This window comes from Zonotrichia albicollis, chromosome 5 (assembly GCF_047830755.1).
Source record: "Zonotrichia albicollis isolate bZonAlb1 chromosome 5, bZonAlb1.hap1, whole genome shotgun sequence".
Classification (NCBI taxonomy): domain Eukaryota; kingdom Metazoa; phylum Chordata; class Aves; order Passeriformes; family Passerellidae; genus Zonotrichia; species Zonotrichia albicollis.
The window spans coordinates 35,033,292-35,054,809 of NC_133823.1; the positions used below are offsets into that span (position 1 = coordinate 35,033,292).

Below are 21,518 nucleotides of genomic sequence, written 5' to 3' on the forward strand. Positions count from 1 at the left end.
TTTTATCTTTTACAGCAGCTGGATTTCTTGCATGCTCCTGACAGTATTTTAGCCATTTAGTTGGAAGACGTGGGTTCCATTCTGACTCAATGAAATAGAAAGGTTATTTTAGTTTAATTGCCCACCAACAGCTCTTAAAATGAGTACTTAAACAAACAAAAAATCCTCTTCTAGAACTGCCTTGCCAAGTAAGATCATGCTTCTAAACAGGAAATTTTTGGTTAAAGAGAAGAAGGCAATATGTCCAAGATTCCTTCATATCAATGACAATTTTTTGCTCTGTTCAACATTTCAAATTTGAAGTATAATAGAATAACATCATAAAGCCTGATGTAAATAAACAGTGCCTCCTGAGCAAGTTCCCTGACAGCATAAAGCTGGGAGGAGTGGCCAATAACCCAGAGTTATTGACCAGAGTCTAACATCCCAGAGTCTGTGCAGCCCTTCAGAGGGACCTTGGCAGGTTGGAGAGTTGGGCAGAGAGGAACCAGCTGAAATTCAAAAAGGCAAACACAGGGTCCTGCAGCTGGGGAGGGAAAAACTCCAGACATCAGACAGGCTGGGGTCAACCTGCTGGGAAGCAGCTCTGTGGAGAAGGTCCTGGGGGTTCTGGCGGACACGAAGCTGTCCATGAGCAGTAGTGTGACCTTGTGGCCAAGAGGCCAATGGTGTCCTGGGGTGCATTAGGAAGAGCATTCCAGCACTCCAGGGCAACGGAGGTGATCCTGCTCTTCTACTCTGCCCTGGTGAGGATATATGTGGAGTGCTGTGTCCAGTACAACAGAGACATGTAGAACCTGGAGCAGGTCCAGCAGAGGGCAATAAGGACGATTAAGAGATTGGAGCATCTCTCTCACAAGGAAAGGCTGAGGGAGCTGGGCCCGTTCAGCCTTGAGATGAGACAACTGAGAGGGGATCTCATCAATATCCATCAGTATCTGAAGGGAGGGTGCCAGAGGATGGGGCCAGGCTCTGCTCAGCCAAGCAATAGGACAAGAGGCAACTGACAAAAATTGTTGCAAAGGAAGTTTCACCAAAAACATGAAGATGGTGTGCAGGTGACCAAGCACCAGAGCAGATTACCCAGAGAGATTATGGAGTCTCCCTCACTGGAGATATTCTAGAATCACTTGGAAAAAATCCTTTAGGATGACCCTGCTTGAGCAAGGAGGTTGGACCAGATGACTCAACAGGTGGACCTTTCTTTAACCATTCTGTGATTCTGTAACCTCTGGTAAACTAATAGACTACTGGAAAATATCCATCAACAAGTACATAAAACATATGATCCCTTCCTATTGAATTAATTCACATGACCTTTACAAAATTTCCATAAAATCACATCACATTCCAGCTCCACTGAAAAAATAAAGTGTTTTTCACATAACACAATTGCTTTAAAAAAATCTTTAATGTGCATAGAGATGACCCAAGCAGTTACTGTAACACATTTCAAAAAATGATTGCAGTCCTTTCTTCGTGATATAAAAACTGTCTTTTGACACCCATCATCTTAATGTTCCTTGAAAATTCATTAAAGCTCTTACAAATAAACTTTCTACATCAAAACCTGGGGTATCCATGCAGTGTTTTGTTCTATTGTGAAAGCCACAGCAATTACAGATTAGCCTGCTAGATATTTGGCTCCTATTTCCCTAATTTTCTAAAGGCAACATTTTCTTTTGGAACTCATTATTATGTGTTTCCTTGACAATCTTTCTCATCTAGCCTTCAAGGCACAAACGACTATGAACTTGGCAGCCTTAAAACACTTTTCAACAAAAACGCCCACAAAGCGTTTTCTTAATTCTCTCTGTATTGGTGGCAACACAGCAAGAGGGGAAAAAAAGGCAGCACAAAGAATTTATAACTCTTCTTCCGCTGCCTGAGGAAATAAAGTGCATAGGTATCTGTATATACAACTGTAAATATTCCTATTAATGTACATTCTACAAAATATGCTGTGCTGTTATTTGGGTAGCATAGTGCTGGGACATTGCTCCCCAAACCTCTGCTTTTTCTTTTCCCCTAGAACTGCAGAGACTTTTCACTCCACTGAAATTGCTTCTGCATATGAACAGTGTTATTTCTAGTAAAATCATATTTGGTCCTCTAAACTATACTTAGCTTGACTAAAAGCCAGCATTCCGCTGGGTTTCAAAGTATTTCAAAGTAAATCTGACTACTTCAATCAGCCTTTAAAGTGTCTTTTATGCCAAGTGAAACTCGTGACTCTAGGTACAGCACCATACCTTGTATTTGTGTTCATGCACAAGCACACTGATGCACACTTATCCAGTCTTCTATATGAACTATTCTACACTCCTACAACAATTGTATTTTAGTTCTCATAACAAAGCACAAGAGAAATATATTTTCTGTGTTTTTCAAGGGAAGAAATTAAAAGTAATGTGATTTACTTGCTATGGGGAAAACAATCAGAGCCTAGATTTCTTTAATCATTTCTGCCACAAGATCATCCTCTCTGAATTCTGATTGCTACTCTAAGTTAAAACAACTTACAGCCATACATACTGGATTCTGTAACTCAGTATCACTGACACACTGAGGTAGGAATTTTGGTGGGGGTGAACTTTCCTTCTGTTCTGGGTCAGTTCTAAGACTGAGAACTAAAGAGAGTGGGGGAAGAGAAAGGGAAAGGTGGTAGAGAGATGACGAGCTCCTCTTAACTAGAGACATGTTTGGAATATGTACTAGCCTAGGCTTCATGTGTTGAGAAGGCAGCCTCTCAGTAAATTCTCTTTTTGAGAAGCACACACAGACATGCTACCCCTTCACTTGGTGATGTGAAGTTGGACTCACTGCAATGCTGGGCACTCAGGACAGATAAATCAGGAGCAGACATGCACAAAGGTGAGTTTTTTAAACTACAGAATCCTGAATTTTTTTTTTACTTTACTCATACGCTTTTCCTAAGAAGATATTAGGGAAACATATAAGACAAAATATTTTTTCCATTTAATAATTGCAGTAATATGCATTTATCAACAAACACTTGTAATGGGACCTTTACTGAGAAATTAGCCATGTGTTGCATTAGGTGTGTTGGCAAAACAAATGCAATTTTTAGACTCCATCTAGATAATGCTGTGATAGTAGAAGATATTTTTCTCAATGTCATATTTAAAACTGATGCTTATTAATAAGAACTTAGAGAAACCCAAACAACACACCAGTAAATTTATTCCAGTATTCCTTTGGTTTTCATAGGAAGAAAGAATGTTAACAATTTATTTGAACCACTCCGTAAGGTTTGCTAAGACACACTTATATTAAGTGCTGTACACATTCAAATTATAGCATCTATTTTTCTTGGGTCTCTTTCCAGTTGTGTGGAAATACTACTAAATATTATATTCTGAATGACAGAGGAAACATGTCCACTATAGCATTCTCTTTTATTTCCCTGCTTTTATTTAATGTTTTGTTAGGTCCTTTAGAGAAATATTATTAAGTGACTTTGTATAGTGTATAGTTAAAAAAATTTTTTTCTGTTGCTCAGACATAAAAGCAATTTTCTTTAATGCTTATGCTATTTAGAGAGCAGAATTAGTATTTATTAAAATATCTACCTACAATTTGTAGAGCAGTGTAGGCTCTACAAAATGTTTAAACCACATTACTTTTACAGTGAAATAATGCAAAATTCTTCTAAAAATCCGTCAGGAAATTATAAGTGAACAGGACAATGGTGTATTGTGGTGCAGCAGGCCTCACAAATAAAAATACTTCCATCACTATTAGGAGTAGGATTTGATTTTGGATCATTTTTAGATTTCCTACTTGTGACTAATCTCTGTTACACCAGAGTTGTATAAAACAAAATAAAATTCTAACTGTTCCTGAAATCATGACCAAATAAATTCTTCACTATGCATATGACAAATCAAATTATGCCTTTTTGTTTACTCCAAACGAACAGCTACTTTTACTAGTTTTCAGTCCTTTATATGCCCTTCACCCCATACCTCTTGCTAAACACAAACACCTTTGTGAGGGTTTAAACGTCTCATCCTTTATAACAATGTTCAAATCTCACTATTTTTGTCTGTATCAATGACCAAGATAACCTTATTTTGGTTACTAAAATATTTCCCCATGCTTTTATGACAGTAGGTCACATGCAGAAATTTATCCTAGAGCAATTTTTTAAACAATGATTTTTGTGCTTCATGAACTAAAATTGCAGAAAACCCCTGAAAAATCTCGGGCTTTCTTATGTTCTTGATGTTTTAAAAACATTCTGCATTCCTTCTTCCTTGATTTTAATTTAGTTTTTCATTTTTTAGATTTTAAATTTAAGTTTTTTATTTAATGTTAATTTTCAGAAAATTTTCATCTTTTTTGTCACATTGATGTATGTGTCTGTGCATGTGTAGGATTGCTCACACATATATGGTACAATAGAATGTGTGTACAATATTATGTTGTTTAGCAGAACATGTTTACAATATTATGTTACAATATTATGTTGTTTAACAGAGCTAATAGAAAAATGTAGGAATATGTTGTATCAATTGAGTGGAACATCTGACAGAATTATTACCACATCACCCTACCACCCTGCTCCAAGTTTCCTTTATTTAAGTAAAGGAGACTTCTGGACATCATAAAGTTAATTCATTAGTCCATAGCATTCAGTGGTTGGGCTTCTTAACATAGTCCTAATAAAAATAAACAAGTGTGCTGATCAGAGTTAAATACATACAAGAAAGGAATAAATTGAATGGGGACTAGATGTGTATGATTTGGATACTGGTACACTTAACAGTGTACAAAGACCTTCACCTTAACATAGGATGAGCATAGAGCAAGACAGAAAAGTATAGAGAATTGACAGATAATTTTGGGTTTCCATATGAAATCTACATTTCCTGACTATTTATCCCTTGTGTAGCATGAAGCTTCACCTTCATATAAATTCAAATGCAACAAACTAAATATTTTACTGAATGCATCTTTTGCCCAAAGCAACTGCAATCAATATTCAGAAGGAAAATATACGCAGTCCTCCCCTTTAAATTATAAAAGAGATCCCTTCTGCCTTTTGCTACGCTGAAAAATATTTTCTGCTACAAGCTATTTAATGCTGATGCCTGGCAGGACTTACCTATATCTCAAGATATATGGTGAATGCTGGCATACAAATTGCTCTTCAGTTGCTATGAATTTCCCTTTCATGTAGTATTGATTTCCCTAGGGGAAAAAATGACAAATTACTCTTAGACATGCTGGGTATTATACAGCAGGGAGGTAGCATATTCCTTTTATTTTTGTTGTCACTGCCCCAGTTTCATTTAACAAATTGCTCAAATAGATTCATTCACTTCAGATTTCATATATGAGACACAGATGGTTTTTATCCCTAAGAGCTGACTCTGAAATAATGACAGTAATAGCTAATACCTTTTATCTTTATCAGGATTATAATCATATCCTCTTCTTGTTTTGGAGAGTTGGCTTTTCACAAGAGAAAAGAGAACTTTGGAACAAAAAAATGCTTCTCAGCTTCTGGAAGAAGACCTGTATATTCTTTTTCCTTTGTACTCCCCCAAGACATACACATATTCCAGCTTCCCTCAAAAATTAGTGTGTGTGTGTTCAAAAGATGTAGGGTGATCCAGCCAGGTACCTGATACAGTAATCAGGGGAAAATGGACTTCTGAATAGAGTGAAAAGTATTCCTGCTTGGCACAGCAGGCACAGCCAGAGAGGCTTCCCTCCCAGAACAACATGAAATGCCTGGGTACATGTGTTCAGATTGTCAATGATATGCCCTCTGTGTCCAAACTTAAAAATTACTTGAAGAAAGACCATATGTTTTATAGATTTTCCAAGACTGCAATTCTTTGTAGTCACCTAATTTCTAACTTTCCATTTCCTGCAAATTATTCTTTCTTCTTCACTGACCTATTTAAATCAAACAAAAATTATAATAAAATTACTGTTAAGGTCCAAATGCTCTTTCAACGTAAACAGCAATTTCTTATTAATTTCCCTTACATAGCTACATAAATCCACTGAAGGCAGCTAGAAGCAAAAGGAATATGTGTAGTTTTAAGAAGAAATGTCTAGTTTTAGAGTAATTTAGATTGTGATTCAAATACTTCACATTTTTAACTCACAGAATTAATTGCAAGCATTAATTTATAGGACATTATTTGTAAGTGATTACCATAAAGGTGTAAATAGTGTATTGGATAAAGAGAAATTCTTTGTCTGCATTACCTGGATGCTATATGGCTCCATGGACCTGCCTTAATTGCAAAGACCACTTAAAGCTCTAAAAGTAAAGTTTGCAAAAAAAAAGAAAACAGGAAATTTCTTTATTGTACTCTTTTTGTTCTCTTTTAGAAAAGTGAGCTTTTTCTGACTCACATAATCTTGGCATAGCTTCCAAGATGATGCCCACAATCACTTTATACTAAGTGCTTTAAATTATATCTGAAGTGCTACTGTAATATCCCTCAGTATCTGAGCTTTAATGAGAATTTCACCTTGCTTGCATGGTTGTTTACTCTTTCAAGTAAACAGATTCATTTGTTTGCCCTCCATTAGTTTTCACACTCCAGAGTTCAGACCTTGAAAGTTTCTCTCTCTAGTTATGAATATTGATGATGTAGTCTATATTTGGCTCTTCTATTTACAAGAAATTCTTTATAATGCTGAATTTTACACCAGTAGTCTATAGCTTGTTGCACATAATGCCCAACCAGATGGCCAGTGATTTTCTAATAATAACAAAAATTTCATACCTAGTTGAGATACCTTGTGTTTTATTAGGCTCAGCCAACTGTGTTATTTCTGCCAAGAAATTGCAAAGAGGTCTCCGAGGCTTTTCAGCTCCAGTGGTTCATAAAGCCAATTTGAAAAATTAGTTCTGAGGACTTATGACTTCCTTAGCTACTTTTTTATAAGACCAATCCTTCCCTTTTGTAATATGCATGTAATTATGTTTATATTACATTGTGAGAAATCACTGCCAGAAATTGGAGTGCAATTGAAATATCTGTACCTGATGTGCTTTTCTGGAAATGTATGACAGCTAACAAAGTCCTAGATTTCCCCAGAATAATTCAAGAACAGTCTGGATGCAATTCTGCGCAGTGTCCTCTCGCGTGACCCTTGCTGGAGCAGGGAAGTTGGACCAGATGGCTCACTGGTCCCTTCCAATCTTATCCATCCTGTAATTCTGGGATTCTGTAAGTTCTCTTTTTGGCAATTTTGCCTGAGAAGAACATGACAACATGGACATTTACTTGGGATGCCCAATGTTTCAGGTGATACAGCACTTGCAGCTCATCAGGAAATGCCAGACATTTTCTGTGCATGTGCAGAAAAGGTGCCTGGCTGTTATCAGGGGGCTTTAGCATCTTGGATTTCTTCAACCTGATAGAAGCAATGGGAATAGCCTGTGTGCATGCAATAGGTCCTGTGGGCTTGTTCTGAGATACTGAAAATACTCAGATCGTTTGGACAGTATATGTACCAAACATCCAAACCATGAATGTTTTCTAGAATCTCTACTGAGGCAAAGGTTTGCACGTAACTTCAGACCCACTCACAAAACTCAGAATCACTGCTCTGAAGCCCAGGCATGCACAGCCAACACCTATTCCAGTGTTCCAGGGAAAGAAACAGGCACTTTTGAAGTGTGATGCACCTAACAAAATATAGCTGCCAATTTAATGTGAAATAGGCTTCAGATTATGTTGACTGTGATATTGAACAGTCATTGGCTATGGAAAAAGCTTCACGTGACAGGCTAAGTATATGTATGTAAGTACATATATGTATAAGTATATAAGTATATATGAATGTTGGGGGAGATTATCTTCAACATTTGTGTACACACAACATGGTCTAATGCAAGATAATACAGAAAAATAAAACTTGCAAATCTGAATTGTTTGATGTATGTAACATATGTGCTTCAAATGTGAAGTACACTGGGGGATATTTTGCCAAGATTAAGTGATTTGAAAATCTAGAATAATTTTGGAGTTACCAGAATTTGTTAATTAACGCTTGTGTATCTAGGGATAACTGCATGCCATTCTAGCACAATGTAGGTAATTTACCTGATTTTATGTGAGAGAAAATATTCACATGCTCAACTTAGAGGAGTCCATGCACTGAGTATAAATACTCTTTATACATGCAGCTTGTCCCAGTTCAATCTCCACCTTTACATTAAGTTCTGATATTTTTACTCCAAAAGCACTCTCAATGGTCTCTTTGGGGGAAATACTGTTTAATATCCACAGGCAATCTACATGCATTTAAGTACTCTTTTTAGTAAATTCTACGTTTTTTAGACTTCCCTATTTCTTCTGTGTACAAAAATGTTTTTTATAACTCAAAAGGCAGCATTTTTAATCCCATTTTGCCAAACAAATTGATCAAAATAAATTAAACTGGAAAAGCGAAAGTAAAAATGGCAAAGTTACAGTGACTTAGAATTTTGTCTAGAATGTTAATCAATTATCTCTTTTCACTGTGCTTGCTTGAACCAATAAATTTTGAAGTATCATATTTGCAATTATCAAGCTATTTTACATATTCATACATTTCTTTTTATTTATGAAAGCAGAGTTTCATAAACAAAAATTTTAAATATGCAGTTTTGTCTATAAGGAGACTTGAACAGAAAAATAATGACCGATATGGGAAGTGGAGTGTGTGAGATACATAAAAAATACCATTTTTTCTTAATTAATCTCCATTGTTGGTTTGATTAACCAGAATAAATCTTAAGAAATATTTCTACTACTAAACTCTGCATTTTCCCTGTGTTATTCTGTTGAGATTCACACTGTATTGAATAAAACAATGAAAGAATTTTTGCCCATAGCAGATCAGCAGGAATATGACAATTTGTCAGGATTCATTTCATAATGATTCCAATTTATTTTCTGAAAGGTATATTAAGATTAGGTCCTGCTTGTGTTTTACAGTCAGTCTACCTGAGCTTTGACCTTCCACTTAGCTCTCTTTATCAATAATCTACAATTTTTAACAGATTTCTTTGCATAAACACTGTTTTATGCCAGTGCTCTTTCAGATAATTCTTGTATAATCAGTCAGAATGGGGAACAGCTCAGAGATTTAAAGCCATATGAAACAGCTTTTCTACTCTTGGACCAAGATTCATTTTCATTAACAGAAACCAAATCACTTTCCAAGTCGTTGAAAGGAAAAGATGTACAAAAATTGATTTGGCATCAGTTACATCTGTTTTGGATTTGAAATGTTTACATAACATTAGAAGAAAATAATACTTTGAAGATTGTTTTCATTTCTTATCAATTACTTTTATTATTTTTTAACATTCCACTTCACCCACTTTTATTTGGCTCTGTCTGTCTTTCAACATTCAGACTTTTTGGTAACTGTAAATCACTTTTTTTCCCTCTCAACAAGTAGTTATTCTATTAATGATTTTTTTAAAGTCTACAGAAATAATATATCCTTTAACTTGGCATTTACTAAAAATGTTGAGAAACACAAGGGAGAGAGTAGAGATATCGTTTTGATAATCTATCCTCACAAAAAATCATATGTATGTTTATCCTACAGAAAATAGAGTATGCTGAAAAGCCAACTAACCTCAGAAAAACACACTCATTACTTGTTTAAACTCTTGCTTATTCAGAACTAATTTTGTTGCACAACATCATTTCTTGATGCACAACACAGCTTTTAAAAATATAAAAAAGTAAAAAGAAATTATTAACTTTTATAAACCACAAATAAACAGAGTAGTTAAAACAATATAAATAATCCTGTGCTAATAGTCAGGCACTTTGGCATATCTGATAAATTTTCGTCATTCAGCCTTATTACGTCAGTGCAAAGTAGAAGCTGTGACATTGTAAAAGGTTTTTTTAGCATCTTAGATTTCTTTAACCATATTCTGAAAATATTTGACTTGCCTGATTTTGCCTCTGCACACTTGTACTTTTGTAAATTTTGTACAGATTAATAGAGAAAAGTTTGCCAGAAATGGGCTTTTCTTTTACTAAGATAAAGTTTATTTAAAAATTTATTCCATGCCATTGAAAAGTATCTAACATTCTGCTAACTTTCAAGCATTGATTCTTCTGACTTCAAAGGTCTATTCAGTACCTAAAATGCTAACTACTTTAAGTCAGACTGGAACACTTAGTAATTTTAAAAAAATCCTATTGAAAATTAAACTGTAAAATATTTCTGTTATTAATAATATCTGTTTTTTAAAAAGCACACACCAAAAAAATCACATACACATTGGTTGCAAATGTAATGCATGCAGATAAATTCTCACATATTTCTCTAGCACAGGACAAAGACATGACAGGCATGTAGCTATTCTTCAGTTTCTAGACATGAAAGCAACTTGCTGCCATTTAATTGAATGCCTCTGTCTAATATGAGGCAACTTACTGCCAGTTCAGTGTACACCTCTCTATATTAAAAATTGTATTACACCATGTTGCCATAAATACATCAGTGCTTTTCTGTTTAAATTATTATATTCATGTTGCTAGATTTTATTATTCATTACATTTTTAAATGAAAACTACAGCTTCATTTTGAGACAAATTTAAAGATAGAACTACTCAGGAGAAGATATCATGCAGGGAAGCCATGGTAATGTAAACCATGCTGAGGGTTAAAAGATGCCTCTCTGAGCTCTGGTTTCAGCTGTATCTTCTGAATGTGACTGATACTAAACCAAATATACCACTGTGTTAGGAACCAGCACAGCACTTCCTTCCTCCTTTAAAATGACAAGTAGTTTTGGTAAAGAAAAATACATGGGACTTGATTCTGTTCCCTAGGATATTTGAGGTACTACTGGTGCGCTGTTAGATCAGGCTAATGGGTTTTGGGATTCCTGTGCCATCTGGAGTGGCAGCTGAAGGCCTCTGGGGTACCCTAGTACATCTAGGAGCACTAAATGCTCATGTGAAGGCAATTGAATCACACATTTAAAAGCAGTTTTCCAGATCAGTAGTGGGAGTTGTAAGATGTTTTACTCCTTTTAACAGAGGCTTGAATTTTTGCTTTTAGATCATGTCTAGTGGTTAGGTGAAGCTGGCTGTAACCCAGCCCTCCAGGTCCAGACTTTTCCTATCAGTAGCATCCTGATAAACAGTAGAGCACTGCTCAAATGCACGCTCCAGAAACTCTTGATATACTCGTGAAAAAAATGAGCTGGAATTAGTCACTCTTTCTCCAGCTTTCCCTCACAGACAAACCTGCAGCGAAAAAAAAAGAATATAATTTACTGTCAGCAGAGAGCAACTTCCTTTCTGTATTGTAAAATCTGACTGGGGCTCCATGACCTATACTCTGCCAGGGTCTCCTGGGATTGCTGGGAGACTGCTAATCATGGAACACATTTCCCTTGCTTCCAGGACACTCTGCTCTCTAGACTTTACTGTTGCTTTAGCAGTGAACTTTTATCCCAATCTTAAGCAAAACCAAGATTTCTGCTGTCCTGCAAATGTGATTGGTAGGCAGGGAATACGCTGCTGTTAGCTTGAATGCAGAAAAGTAAGTGTATGGCAAGTTATAAAACAATAAATGGTAGGCTATACATAACCTGAATAACAGTTAGCTAGCTTTAACACAAAACTTTCCATCGGTACACCATGTGACACTTTACAAAAATGTTCATGTTTGCATTCACTTTATAGATAGAGAAAAAATGACAAAAGATTTCCCAAGATCACAACATGGTTTAAGAAAGAGCCAGAACAGTAGTTAAACCTATGTCCTGGAGACAACTTCTGCAATTTCAGGACAAGTCAACTCTGCCGAGATGTTAAGAGTTATTTTATTTGTTCTTCAGGTTAATTGAACAGTTTGGGTTTGGTGGATTTGGAGTTTATTTGTTGGTTGTTTATTCTAAATTATGAAATTTTAATTGCTCTATAATCACTGTAAAAATAAAAATCAATCATCTTTTCCAAAACAAATTTATATTAGCATAATGAAATATTCTGAGGCTCAGTTTCTTGAGTTATCAGTTGCTTGGATACTGCAGTAGGTTGAGCACACTTAGAAAAACCTCGGCAGTTACAAAGTACAGTGTTACTTTTATATGGTGAAGTTGAATAATGTAGAAAACAAAAATGGATGCATTTTCATAAGTGTGATCATGCATCCATTGTCAAGAGCTGGACACCAAGCTGAATGAAATTACAGGGAAAGTTCTTTTGCCTTGCATAAAAAAAAATATGGGGGAGATAATATTTTAACATTATCAATCTAGAGTTGAGTATTAAAGATTTCTATTTAACAAACTGTGTGTAATTAATGAGAGCTGTCATAAAGAGGTTGTCAAAAATCAAAAAGCTTTAAGAAACAGAAGTACAGTTGAAAATATTTTGTGTATTTTGGCATTCAAATTGCATGGCAATAAGTGAAATAGGGAATATATTGCAGTGAAAATTCACATTATCACTAACCAGAGCTTTTGACAGCAGGAATAGACTTACCAGAATAGCAAAATTGTTTTAAAAAGACAGCAACATTAAAAAGTGAATGCAAAAAAGAGGAGACATATTCAAACATAATACTGAGATGACAGCTTCAGAAGAGGGGTGTATGAGCTATTTTTCCTTATGCTGTAAGGAGGGTGAATGAGATCTCAAGAGAAAATGAAGTGGTTCACATTCTGTCACACATAATGCATTTTTGGTGATGGTAGAGCATGCCTAAGGAGCTCGACAGAAGCAATACAGATTCAAGTCCAAAGAAGAGTAGGTTTGGCCCATATTTCAGAACTTATGACAGCAACTGCATTTGAAAAAAATATGAAGCAGAAGTGTCAAGTAAAACTCAAGATTTAGCCAAGAAATAAAAAAATCAATGATGCTACGTACGTACAACTGAACATCATTGAGATTTAAGACCTGATTGGATTGTGACTTTTTGACTGGGGAGAAAATTCAGACCATGGAAATGCATTTGAAAACACCAAATCACAGTTGTGAGACACTCAAAACAGAAATGTGACCTGAATACCTCATTTGGTCTCTTAAGTCAATAGGTAAGGAACATATTGCTTTATCAATGGAGACTCCTTGTAAAGAGCAAAAAAAAAATCTGTTTGCTTTCCCTTATCTCTTCAGATCAATAAATTTTAATCACAAAACTTTATTATTTTGGAAGAAAAAATTTTTAGTGATTTTTTTTTAAGTGGCAAAGAACCAAAAGCCTAAAAGCAATACGCTGCTATGACTTAACATTTACAACTGCATAAATAAAGCAAAATTAAGTTGTTTGCAAATAGGCTTATTTTAAGGCATTTAAAGAAACAGAAATAACAACATTTCCATTCCCTGTCCATTAAACTCCAAATTATATGCCTTCATGTGCAAAGTAGGCTAGAATTGCCCAGTTGACACTCTTTGTTCTTCTGAGTACTTTACCTGGGCTAAAGTTGTCATTTGTGTTCCACAGTATCTTTCATATCGACATTATCTTTTACCTTTATAGGTTTGTGACAAACAAAGCTAAATATTTTTTTAACTGCATTTAGTTGAAGCATCTTATGCAATCCATGAGTTCCTGTGCCTCAGAAAGACAGAGACTCCTAGGATTCCTTGATGCTCAAGAAAAATGCACTTTTTGAAAGGCTACTACACTATTCACCCTTAAAAGCCAAACAGCAAATCCAGGTGAGGCAGCAATATGACTTTGCTTCCCTCTTATTGCTTTCATGACTTGAAAGATGGACTAGCTAGTGCCACAGGGGAATTCACAAAATTGGGGCTGTAATTCTGATAAATTACAGATTAGGAGAAATCTGTCTACAGACCCTATAATCTCCCATTCTTTCTAAAATGCTTGACGGATTAATCCTACTACAGATCTCTTTCACAAAAACAGATTTGCAGTTCTTTCACCAATAATTTAGTGTTTTTCTTTATACTCTGTCTCCTTCTAGAAAAAATTATATCAGAGTAGTTTGCATTTTAGGTACAGGTACTTGTTTTAGGCCACAGACGATAACTAAAGCCAGATCTCCAGAGGAGAATTTAAGAACATGGGAAAAATCATTCTCTCAATTGCACTTCTATCCTCCAACAACTTCTAATCTCTGTTATATCACACTGTATTTGTCTGCTTTTCCAGCAGAAAAGCCATATCTTTGTCAGATTTTCCATAACTTTGATTATATATTCTATTAATTCCATCTTCCTTATTACTTTTCTACTGTCTTACAAGGTAGTAATACTACTACCTTGTTAGCAGGAACCATGGGTGGAAAGCAAGGGGGTGAGGGAGCCAGCACCGCACACAAGACCCAGTAACTTCAACTACGCATTCTTTAAGATAATAGCATAGTCATAGGCTTGAATTTGTCATTTCTAAGCAAAAATTTACAGAAAGTGGTTACTTGCCTTCTTCACCACACTCCTGCATTTTTTCCAGGCATTACCATTGTTTTTACTCAAGGGAGTTCCCAACTTTTCTAAGATGAAGCAGAGCTCATCTAGCACACATATGCAATATCTGAAGTTCAAAGGAGTACACCATGGCTCAAAAGGAAAACTGGTGTGTTTCTGTTCTGTATTGGTCTCTGATTCACATTTACCCATGCGTTTTTCTAAGATCCTGTGCAAAAAGTCTGCTCCCTGCAAAAACTATGTGTGCTATATTCTCTCTGGGTTGGTCCTGACTTTCACATGGCATCAACAGCAAAACAGGATTAACAGAGATGACAGACAGCAGTTTGTTAAACCTTTGACATTCACTGATAAATGTATATGCACATCGCAGTTTCCCACATGATAAAAGGTCAGTCTTAACTGCAACTAATTCACAGGGTTTGGAACTAATTGGAATTCTTTTGGTTTGCTAAAGAAAAATTAAAATGGAAGAGGCACTGAGATTAATACCACTTTCATACTTAGAGGAAATCCTTTTAGGTTAAGGGATTGGGGAAAAGTTTATGTCTGTTTACATGTGCCATGCCACTCCAACTGAAAAATTAACCTAATGTTTTTATATTCCTCACAGTTACCTTTGCTATATCCAAAAGAAAAATCAAACTCCTATGCTAATGTCTTTCAATATAGCAGTAGGGAAATATTTATACTCCTAAGAGAGTAAATCTAGATAAAACACAGGATTTCTTCCAGACTCAATATCTGTTTGGGTGTTGCCAACATTAAAAGCATAATCTAGAGTAGTCATGTAATAATCTGTGATTTGCAGTCATTGCTTAATAGTGGTTAAAACACTCTGGAGTTTTTCCATAACATTCCATGAGCTCTAAGGTAAGGAGTTTCACAAATTGCTTTAATTAAACACTTGGGGCCCGATTCTCTAAGGAATGCTCCACTATTGACTCCATATGAGGAATGTTTGCCTGGTTATTTACTTTCTTATGTCCTCAATAGGGCATCCACTTGTTTTCTTCGTACATGAAATTCCCAGCAGCTGAGGTCATAATCTCAAAAGCAAAAACATTTCCAGAATTTAATAATTTTCAATTAGAAACAGTCAAGTGGACAATTTGTTCTGAATTTTTGACTCCTAATTTTTGACTATGGGAGTTCTGCCACCTAAATGTGTAAAACATGTTTTCTCTAGAAAGTGGACACTGAAGATATTTTCTTCAACAATGACTTTTATTCAGCTAACAGACATTGCATGTAGACTTACACTTTTTAGCATTATTTTCTTTTAGACTGAGAAATTATTTCTTTTTATGAGCTTTGTAAGAACATTTTATTCTTCCTAGCTTATTTAATATGTCACAGCTCTCTCTGGTGTCCTTTTGGATTGCACTATTCAGACAAATGTTACAGGCAATGGAGGTGTAAGAGGCAGTACTATAAGAATATTTGTAGGTCCAGGTGAGGGATATGGAGACAGAACAACAGAGCATACTAGATCAACATATTTTTTTCTATCCCTGGCATTATGGACAAGCTTGAACTAGCTTGTTTTTAACAGTTTGTCCAATAAGGCAAACCGAATGCTCATATTCTGTTCTTACGTCTATTTTGAAAGACCATAGGGTTTGTAGTGTAGGTAATCACAATGACACGATAGCAGAAAAGGAGCTAGGAAGACTGAAGTATTGTGTAGACTGTTCATAGACTTGACTAAAAAAGCATCCATCCAAAACAATGATCAAGTGGATTTTAAATGGAAAAAACAGAATATGTGAAGAAGAGCAGAATATGTGAAGAAAAATAGCTTTTGGAACTTTATCTGGATACTTTAAAAATTAAATGAATATAGACTAAATTATTACTGAAGAATAGCTGCTAATCAGACCTCTTCCATTTGATCATCTGTATTCTGCTCTGCTATCACAAACTATACTTTTCTAATGCTAAGCCTCCCCATGTCTCCTCTATATTCCTGTAAATGTTGTACAGCGCTCAAATGGATGTCGTAACCTACATCTTTCCTCTTTGAACATTATTGAAGTGAGGAAAAAAACCTGTATATTGACTAAGCTTTGTAGATTATTCTGCATATCTTCTGGTACAGTTTTCAGCAGAGTAGATATGAAAAGAAAAGGAACGTGAAGCCACTCTGGTGGAGGTTGAGCAGTAACTTTGTCTTTTATATGTAAAGACATAACCTAACTGGGAAGAATGACCATATTTGACACATTCTCCTGCGGCACAAATTGGAAGGAATATTTTCATGTCTGGTTTCTAGAATTAGACTGTCAGGCAGTTTTTATCTTCGTGTTGAAAATGAGAATTACACCTTTTGAACACCATAGCTTTAGCTCTATTTTGACAGTAGAAGCACAATTTTATAAGGAAATTTATGTATCCTGGAGGGCATACAGCATACATCATGCTGTATACATTATGCCTTCTGTTTCTCATAGCACCTTCACTAAACTGACATAATTTAATTAAGTATTTCATGCTCATTATACAGTTTATTCAATCTCTTATTTAAATTTTCATCTAGTGCAGCCTTGTTCAAACTATATTTGTAAAGAAAATAGCCGATTTTAAAATGTGTAAAGGACACACCTTCTTTCACTAAACAGTCTAAACTTTCATTTTATGTAGAGATACAATCCTACTAGGTAAAGGGGAGGGTCAACAAACACCCATAGAAATAGTAATTCTCAGTAGCTGGAAGAAGAATCAGATGCTCAGAGAGGATTACTCCAGCAGCTAAAACAAAAATTTAATGTGTCCTCTAAATGTTGCCTTAGTCTTTATGAAAAAAAAAAAAAACAAAAATGTTTTAAAATTTTTAGTTTTAAAAATATAGGGGTTTAAACTTCTTGTCTCAAACATAATTAAATGGCTCCAAAAATGTTTAAAAGATTACAACCTCTAGAAAATACTGGTTTATTAAAATAATAGAAAATAAATTTCTTTAAATATCAGTTGTCCTGAAGTATGATATTCCAAAACAGTGATGGTAAAAGTATCAGTTACTGTAGGTGCTTCTACACTGTTTTGTTCAGAAATGGAGGAGGACTGTACCAATGAAGGTGCCCAAGACTGGAATGCTTCATTTGTGATCAAGCTAGCAGAGTCTCTGGAAACCTCTAGATTGCCCATGGCACACATCTACACTGATACATTTGAGATTTGTGTAATCCCACTAGATTACAATTAAAATATCTGAAACATTATTTACATTTTTGCCACAGCTGTCTGTGGCTAGACAAAGGCTTTCCGTCTGCAGAAACAGTTCAGGGAGGTGGAGTGTGGACATGAAGGGCACTAAAAACATCTGCTTTGGACTTTGTTGTGTCATGTGATAAGAGCCATCTGACAAAGAGTCCAGGGAGACAAAGGCCCATCAGAGGAGCCATCAGCCCATTACCAGCCCGTCCCCACCAGCCCCAGCAGAGCAGAGGGGCACAATGGCACAATGGAATGCAGACTAAGGACTCCCAAGGAGCAGACAATTTATCTGGGCCCTCTCCAGGGCTGCCAAGGGACAGACATGGGCCCATTGTCCTGGGACATGCCATGGGATTCAGGGGAAGAGTGTTCTGGGACTGCACAAGAATTTTGCAGGATGTTCAGGGAAACAAGATGGAGAAAAGGGAAGGTGTTTAGACGGTTTAAGGAGGAACAAGTGTGGGAAAAGAAAGGTAAGAGGACAAAAAAGGGCTGGTCATGTGTGAAGAGATCAGTGCAGTCTCTTCTGTCCTATTACATTCTTTTCTGTCTTTCCTGTGTGGGAAAGTCGATGTTCTGTCTCCATTGGAAACTGGGAAATCTTGGCTAGCTCTGTGTGTCCTAAATCTATATCCAAAGCTATTATAAGGAATAAGTATTCTGAAAGTCTATGGAGAAATGTAGTCTTCTTTCCTCAAAAGGGGTTTGGCCAAAGTTGACAAATAAATCTCTGAACTACTTTAAATGATGGAATTTAAACAAATACTGTGTATTTGTGTACAGAACATTATTTAGACTTTTTTTTTTTTTTTGGAAAGCTAGCATTTCTCTGTAATTAAAATCTGAATCATAACTTATGTACAGCTCCATTGAAGTTGCACAAGGACCATAAATATTAATCTTAAAATTCCTGACTTTGCAACATTGACATTTCTACTGCAATATTTTTCAAACACTCAGATTAATTCCTGCCCTTTACCATCCCCTCTTATTATTTAATTCTATTGTCCCCCACATGGATTCTACATCAGGACTTTTTACTCTACCTTACATGCTTTTTTCCCCTCTAGGGGCCAAGTACACAAAGAATGTAATGATTAAGGCAACTGGAAAAGATGTAATGAAGCAGTTCATTTGTCATTGTTCAAGCACTGTTTGTATACTCAAAGTAAGGCTTTGAGCAGACATTTTTTCTTGAAAGAATGCATCAAAACTGATCAAATATAAACCCACATTAAGAATAAAATATTATACTCAAGATTTTATCTAATCATATTGCCCTACTTTCACTCTTTCTCCCTCAAGAATTCAGGTTTTGACCTAGTATCAGAAAACAAATCCTTCCGTGTCAACTAATTCTTATGTGCCTATGAAACACAGAGCAATAGTGGGTATTTGTTTTTTGCAACCATAGTGATGAAATGTGTTTATTGGCTAAGGTTGTAAGAATTTGAAACAACTATTTGCCTTCACTTAATTTCCGAAAATGTGAATGGTCCTCCAACACCAAATAACAGGGATTTGGGGAATAGCAGCACAAAACAAGTTTTGCAATTTTTTTGTCAGATACCAGTCTACCAATCTGACTTTTTGCTTATTTGAAAAAAAAACAAACAGAAAGACAACATAAAAATTACTATTTTACATGGTTCTTTATTTAATGCTGCATTACTGATGAGTTTTTATTGAAATGTCTCCAATTCTTATTCCTGAGGAAATGTTATTTCTCCTAGGAGCTAAGTTTCTACATCTATAGTTTTCAGATCAGCCTTATAAGAAGTTAACAGAAATTACCAGATACACCAGATAAAGTTTTCTTGCTCTTAATGTTGTGAGCAATCAAATTTTAAAACACAAATACTTCAGAGAATTCAGGAATTAGTGTATTTGTTCCTATTTCACAATACAAAACTCATGATCCATCAAAGTCAGTCAGACATCAAAGACTCCATTAGACATTTGGTCGGTCACATAATGAATAGCAGATGCCGTAGATAAAATCAACATAGAAAAAGTGGTATCAGTCAAGAAAGACTGTCAAAGACTCTCAGCACCTTTGCACAGAACTATATAGAAGAATATGTAAGTATCATGAATTTTAGGGAGGGTAAAAAAAGTAATATGCAAGCAATCTGTACTGAAAGAAAACCAAACCCAGAACTATCAATGCCTGGCGGCAAAGTTACTAAAATACAGACTTCATTCGCTGGCAAAAATGTTTTCCCTTTAGTGCAAATGAAAAACAAACAAACATCATCTTCCTCCACTAGTGTAATTTAAAATATTTGGGGGTAGAGAAACTGCAACTGTTATCAACTACAACCTTCATTTGATTTTAGCAGCAATTCCTTAAATTTAATAATTTACATTTTGGTGATCTGTGTGTTTTTCCTTCCTCAAAAATGCTAAGTATTACCTCATCTTGCAAGTTCTGGAAACATTTTCTGTAGTACATTGGATAATCTAGCTTTCAAGTCAATATGCCACAAAGCAAAACTCTAAATGGATACATTTATATTCTAGTTTATTCCTCCCGTACTTTTTATACAAAATGTCTTACAAACATGAAAGCGTATGTGTGAAAAAACACAGTATGGTGTTTAATTCAGAAGGAATTAAAAATACATTTAATGTAGTCTTCTCATTGGATTAAATCCCATTGACAGAAAGAATGGAGTAGCTCTTGACTCAGAAAAATGTAACTGAAAATAGAACATACTTCTTGCATTATTAAAAGAATTATCCATTCCAAAAGAACAAATGAAAAAACAATCCCTCTGTTTGCTCAACTGCTACACAGAATCCAGAAAAATTCTTATACCACTTTTTGACTGAATTGGTAGATAAAAATGATTCAATGTGTTGCTTATCCTTGATTTGGCATGGTTTTAGTGCTAGAGTTAGAGGCAAAGATCCAGGGAAGGAACTCTCCAGGTGACAGGAATTTTAAAGGCAAAGTTGAAATATAAGGGACTACATGAATCTATGAATTCCAGAAACTGTTTCTTCAGGGGTCAAAACCAAAACCTGAATGAACTATACCTTCTGGATGATATTTTTTCACATTTTAAAGCAACGTCAAAGCTTAAACAGGGAAAGAGCTGGAAGTATGATCAACTAATTTTTCAATTCAACACATGACAAGTGATAAGCTATGAAACATGCAAAGTATGACATACAAAACCTTTCCAGGACATCTAGAAACAATGTATGGAAGTGTAAAAGTAACAATAATGACTGTCAATTGAGAAAAAAGCACCTCCTTTTTACAAGCACAAGATGCTATTCCCAATTACTTTAAACATTCTCCCTCATATTCTAGTTCCACACTTTTTTGTGGACAAGAGTCTTCTTTTTGTTGAGAAACTAAAGGAGTGTGTCTGTGCAAATATTCTCCTCTACCTTCTTTTTCAATGAGAAGGCCAAGCATAATCGTACCTAGACTATTTGCTAATGGCTTGTCCCTGTCAGTATGAATTCCCAGTAGAATTTCCAGATAAAATAATGCTCTTTTGGCTGTCTGGAATAATGACAGCCAAATATTTTAAAGATTTTAAATAGACAAGTGTCTTCTGGTTCAATAAGCTAAACTGGCATCAAAGAAGGCAAATGACATCAGAAGGGATAGCAAATATTATTTTTAAATGCTATAATAATGTCCTTTTGTCTAACTTCAGGCTTGAATACAGAAACAGTGTCACAAATTGCTCATCACTAAAATCAAAGAAAACCAAATTTTCAGAAAAAATGAAACAACTGACCTTGATAGTGAGTGATAGCTTCAAATGAAACTGTCCTAATCAGTTACCTTCTTCAAGAGTGTCCCTTCAGGACATCACTAAAATATACATACATGATCTGAGCTAATACTTTATC

General features: G+C 35.4%; 1 protein-coding gene across 1 annotated transcript in view; it reads left to right on the plus strand.

Moving 5' to 3' along the window:
• Window positions 1–2,652: 2,652 nt before the first annotated feature.
• The window catches only part of NEIL3 (nei like DNA glycosylase 3), an 82,339-nt gene continuing 63,473 nt past the window's right edge, over window positions 2,653–21,518 (plus strand). The window contains exon 1 of the mRNA XM_026791557.2: window positions 2,653–2,874. The gene's annotated coding sequence lies outside the window, so the exon portion shown is untranslated. The remainder of the gene's footprint in view (window positions 2,875–21,518) is intronic.